Here is a 6,000-nt window from a genome sequence, read left to right as displayed (position 1 = left end):
CACACATTACTGGCAGGGTAGAAATCTCGTAGTGGAAAAGCACGCAGGGCTACCAAGGAGACACGACGACGTGTTCCACATTTCGTATGGGGGCAGAGATATGGTATGCTGGAGTCTCAAACCTGGCCACCGTGTGCCCGAGATTTTCGAGGTGAAACGGCGTCTCGAGATCGTCCGGGGCCAGTCCCTCGTCGTCTGCTCGTAAAAGCGACGCTGAGAAGTCGTCAGCGCCGAAGAGGCGTCGCACTTGCTCTCAGCTGGCAGTTCCGAGAAGCAAGAATGGCCTCGCTCTGCGACCGGGCCCGGAGTGAAAACTGCTGTCCAGGCGGCGAGTGGGCAAGGGCTGGTGCCTCCGAACAATGGCGTCCGCGCCGTGCACGGCCGTAAAACGCGCTGCCGGCGAGCAATTACTCGCCCCGCCGGCAAGAAGCTCGGGATTAAGAGAGCGCGGTCGTACGCGCAGGCGCCTCGCCGCTCAGGGGTCTGCGATTCTCGGAAGAGGCCCTCCACGCCGGAATGACAGCTGCAGCTCTCTCCGCCAGACACGGGTCCAGGGTTAGGGTCCAGGTTGGGGGAGGGCTACAGATTATCACTTCATTCCCCCTCCCTCCTACCCCTCAATTTGCTGACACTCGTGCCTTCAACGAACCGCAGGTTGCAATAACAACGACATACATAAAATGTCTTCTTATTCTTGTTTGGCCCATACTTTTTTTATCTTTCATTCTCTCCGAATGGGCTTCCTACGGCTCATTAGACCAAGCTGTTCCAGTCGTCTTAAATTTTGCTGCCCGGCCAGCTCTCCTGTCGTCTCCAGGCCCGTCGTCAAATATTACTTCCAGCCTTATCATCAAAAATGGGGTCTAGGAAACCTGCTTAATCGGATCGCTAGACAATATTCAACTAAATCGCATTAATTTTATTACAAAATGAAAAGAGACAATACTTAACTTTGCAATTAGACAAACGTGTCGCAAACAAAGGGTGACATACGATAAGCAATGCTCTTCAGTATGAACAATTCCAGGTGTGTTCTACATAGATTGTATTGTATGTTAACCGGGGACCTAGAAACTACGGAGAGGCTCCGTCCCCGCCGCAGCCGCAGTGGTCCACAACCCCACGACGACTACCGCAGTCCATTTCACCCCTCCGCCACCCCACACCGAACCCAGGGTTACTCTGCGGTTCGGCCCCCGGTGGACCCCCCAGGGAACGTCTCACACCAGACGAGTGTAACCCTTATGTTTGCGTGGTAAAGTAATGGTGGCGTACGCATACGTGGAGAACTTGTTTGCGCAGCAATCGCCGACATAGTGTAACTGAGGCGGAATAAGGGGAACCAGCCCGCATTCGCAGTGGCAGATGGAAAACCGCCAAAAACCATCCACAGACTGGCCGGCTTACCAGACCTCGACACAAGTCCGCCGGACGGATTCGTGCCGGGGACCGGCGCTCCTTCCCACTCCGGAAAGCCGTGCGTTAGACCGATCGGATAACCGGGCGGGCTGCTACATAGATAGTACAAACAAAGTAACTAGAGTTCACGCTGTTGTACAAGTCCCTAATCCTGAAGCTGCTACTCAGCTGGGCGTCGCCAGTCGGTCGTGGCGCTTATGTCTTCTCCACATAGGAGCCGCTGCTGTCACATTGTCATCCTTGCCGGCGCATGACTTCACGCCGTAACATTTTCTGTCTGCCATACCAATTTATATTATTCCTCCTTCCATCAGCTCTTCTTTAACTGCGCCGATCCAATATTCAAGTTTTGCTTCACTGTGTGATTCTTAGAATTCCACGAGTTGTCTAGCTAATCTCGTTCGTTCCATTCTGTTCATATGCTCATGGCACTTTAGTCTGCGTTTACTCATATCTTAATAAATGTTGATACACTTTCAAATTTATTTATTAGCTCTTAGCCCGTACATTCCTTCTTTAATTTGGACCTGAAACGTTCCTGAGCAACTCTCGTTCTCTCTTTTCGACTTCTTCAATACCCCTACTTATGTTTAAAATTAATGTTTCAGCTAAATAACAATACTCTCTTTTGGTTATTTTGTTTTAGTGGACAACTTTGAGTACATTGAGATGCACATTTTTGTTGTAAATGTCGTTTTGTAAGCCTGAAAGCTGTTTCCATATTGTCACAACATATTTCGTAGTCAATCTTTTCCATGCGAATTTCTCTAATGGTTTCGCGTAACTATTTGAAAAAAAAGGAGGTTCAAATGGCTCTGAGCACTATGGGACTTAACATCTGAGGTCATCAATGCCCTAGAACGTAGAACTACTTAAAGCTAAGTAAACTCAGGACATCACACACATCCATGCCCGAGACAGGACAGACTGAAGCGCCTAGAACCGCTCGGCCACAGCTGCCGGCCACCAACTTCGTGTTCAACACAAACTGGTGTTACGAAATGGTTACAAAATGTCGTCGGCGTTCTTCGTTTGCTGGAAGGACAAAACGAGCATACTCCCTTGAAGTAGTTGCTGCTGCTGCTCAATTGAAGCTCCCAGAGTCTCGCAAGCAAATCGCCAAATATGTTACTGTCGTAATGGAACTCTGTACCGATTTCAGGAGCAAATGACGAGATTAGCCCGGAAGAGGACCAATGGTATATAAACTAACACTCTTCTACCTGTGACTCACTGATATTTGTCCTTAAGATGCCACAATAGGACGAATTCTAAATGACAAAACAAATGCCGACTATTAGAAGAAAGGCATATCATTACCAAACGTTCGTAATACTTACGAAAATAGCACCAGTGTTAGCAAACAGTTGGAGTTAGGCACTACATAATTCAGCCACTGTTAACAAATATGAAGGTACACAAGACTACGTGTCGCTCATGTGCCAGATTGGCGGGAACCGCGAGGAGATACCAAAAGCGATAGTAAATTTTACGAAGATTTAGTAATCTAGGATGATGTGCTACACGCAGTGTCTCCTGCAGCTGACCCGATGCGTGTCATTCACCTGATGTGACGGTACGTCACATAAATGGACATTTGGAGAAAGGGAAAGGAAGTTTTTTTTGTGCGACTTGTGAATTATAAATAATTTCAAGACCGTATATGGGTGCGCGATGTATAAGAAAGATTAAAAAAGTTGAATAATACCACCAAAAATCACAAACAGCGATGTGATATAAAAGTAAAAGAATATCTTTTTATCTGTGTAATGAAAATGAACATGACCAGAGACTGTTGCTTTATTGAAATCTCTCATGTTTTGTTTCGTCTAGAGGTAGGCCGCCATTGTAGCGCTGGGTAATATTTAACGTAAGTTTGGTTGTAATTTAGTAATTAGAAAGTGTGCATTATTGACTTAGTTGTCACCTCTCATGATCGCAACCGTTAATTATAATTAACAAATTTTTTACAGAACTTCGTAATGCAGGGAGCTCATCTCCCCTAGCAGGATTTAGTCGGCCATTACGCTGATTGTATTATTTAATTAGAATTTCATATCATAATGTCAAATGTAAATGCGAGAGACTTCTGAGTTTTGATCTTTCATTAATTTCAAAGTTAAAGACAGTAGTGATAAATTTCATTTACTAAAATCCACAGCACTGAATGAGTTCAGTGTGTTTCACTTTGCCGCCTAACGGCAGACGAGATTCTCTCCAGTTTTGCCTTGCAAATAATCAAAAAGAAATATTGAAAAGCATTACATTCCGCAATATCTCAGTTAATCTTTGTGTAGTTTGGTACATAAATAACCATTAGCCCCTGAGACCCATATTAATAATTACAGTTTGCGTAATATAACGGTGCTTTGCGAGCAGGCGTATCAATGAGCATCACATTAATTAAACTGGGGGATAAATAGACTTTATTTTGGAAGAATTAAGAAAGGGAAAGTAATACGAAACTTTAATAACTGCACAGTATTACTAAGAAGCAATATAATAAAAAGCAAAGTAGCAAAGACCAAGCGGGACAGAAAGATATAGGGGTGCGTTTGTTTTTTAATACATATAAAAGAACATGTAACACATTATTGAGCTCTCTACCTTCAGTTATCGTGATCGGGCTAGTGGATGAAAAAGTGGTACGCGACTGCGAAATTTGTTAAGGAGACTATTTAAAGACTCTTCAAGCACGTTTAAAATACATTACGTGTGACGAAGTGATCAGAGACGTATATTGTCGGGTGAAGTGAAAATGAATCCGACGACATAATTCGAACTTTGTGTTAGCTGGGAAAAATATTCTTGGGAAACCATTATGGTTGTGGAACCCACGAAAGTTGTGCGCAACGGAAAGCTATAGTTTGCGTAATTCTGCATTTTATAAAATGGTGACCCCTGTGCGTGGAACATTGATAGAATCTTATCCTTAGACGGTTGCGGGGGTAACTGATACAAACAACATGCCAGCATAAAAAATAGTTCGCTTATTAACTACTAGATATTAACTAACGGGGACCTAAAATACTAAAAAAGAAGGATAGGATCATCAGCTCCAATCCCAATTCATATTTCATATTTAATTAGTGAAAAGAGAAGTGTTAATAAACAAACTACACTTCAATTTTATCCACGATTTTGGCTTCATTACGTAGTCTTGACTACAAGGTAAACAATATCTGTGGAAGTTGTATGCAACGTATCGTCATAACATTTAGCCAACTAATTCTGTTGGACACCAAAAACGTAAATGCATGTAATTGTTCTTACAGTGGATGTATAATGAGAGGGTGCGACGAACTATATTGAGAAACTGAACATTCATTACGCACTTGCATGTTTATCTGCGAAAATGGTCCTTGTCGGTACATCAGCATAGAGTTCGAATAGAATTGCTGGAATATTGCAAAAAAAAATAAATAAATAAAAATAAAAACATTCAGATTAATCGAACATCTAAATACGCATAATGCTGGTACCACCAGGATGTGTTCTTTCTACTCACCCCCGTAGCAGTAATTGAATTAAGAGTCAGCCGGGAAATACATGTAAATCAATCGACGACCATTGAGCTAGCGTCACGAATTTTCAAACGTCCACTGCAATGTATGAAGGCGAGTGACACCACGAGTGCTAAGGTCGATCGAGGGGTGTCGTCGTGATCGTACTGAATGACATTGAGCGGTTACAGTAAGAATACGCATATTTTCTTTCGTAAATAATAGCGCTCACGCAAACTATTTATTAGAAGGCGGTGAGTCGCGCGTTGTGTTTAAAAAATATTATACAGTGCACACTTCGGGGCAGCCGATGTCCGTACGAGTGTTGTCGCGGTGTAAGTTAATTAAAAGTCTCATGCTAATCCACGATATCTAAACCAGAATGATAAAAAATATAATTATAAAAATAAAAATATATAATTACTCCGTGATAAGTGCCCACATACACATAAATACACACTTATACCGTGATACTGATCGGCAGCGTCCGCCTAGTATTCAGCGAGAAAGCAAGTGGCGGCTGCAGAAGCAGCTGTGTGCCGCGAATACAAAGCCTCCCGCAACTAACCTGTAATTGAATTTACCACAAATGTGGGGGTTGGGGGGAGGGGAATAGGAGCGCGGTCGCCACATATGGCGGGCCCGCTCTCTGGCGGGACAGCTAAGCTCCGCACCGTGTGACGTCAGCAAAGCCAAGGTCGCGCGGAACCGTGGAACCTCTACGTCTGGCGGAACCGACAGTCCCCGGAAACCGCACACTGCTCGTCACAGCGGCTGGCGAGCGTGCACACACAACTGTGCGACATGCACAAATCGTCAAAGTGAAGGCAGCAGCGGTAAAATATAAGGAGCGAAACTCTCTTTACGACTAGTACAGTAACCAGATTGCAGTAACAAGTGTGGAAGGGCATGAACCGGGAAGCAGTGGTTGAAGAGTGAGGCAAAGCTAAAGCCTATTCCAGACTCCATTCAGTCTGTATACTGAGCAAGCAGTAGAGGAAACCAAGGAGAAATTTCGAGAGGGAATTAAAGTTCAGGGAGAAGAATTTAAAACTCTGTTGATAGCATTTTTATTCTG

The sequence above is a fragment of the Schistocerca piceifrons genome, chromosome 2, assembly GCF_021461385.2.
Source record: "Schistocerca piceifrons isolate TAMUIC-IGC-003096 chromosome 2, iqSchPice1.1, whole genome shotgun sequence".
Lineage (NCBI taxonomy): Eukaryota > Metazoa > Arthropoda > Insecta > Orthoptera > Acrididae > Schistocerca > Schistocerca piceifrons.
The sequence above is the reverse complement of the archived record's forward strand: the minus strand, read 5'-3'. Positions refer to the sequence as shown.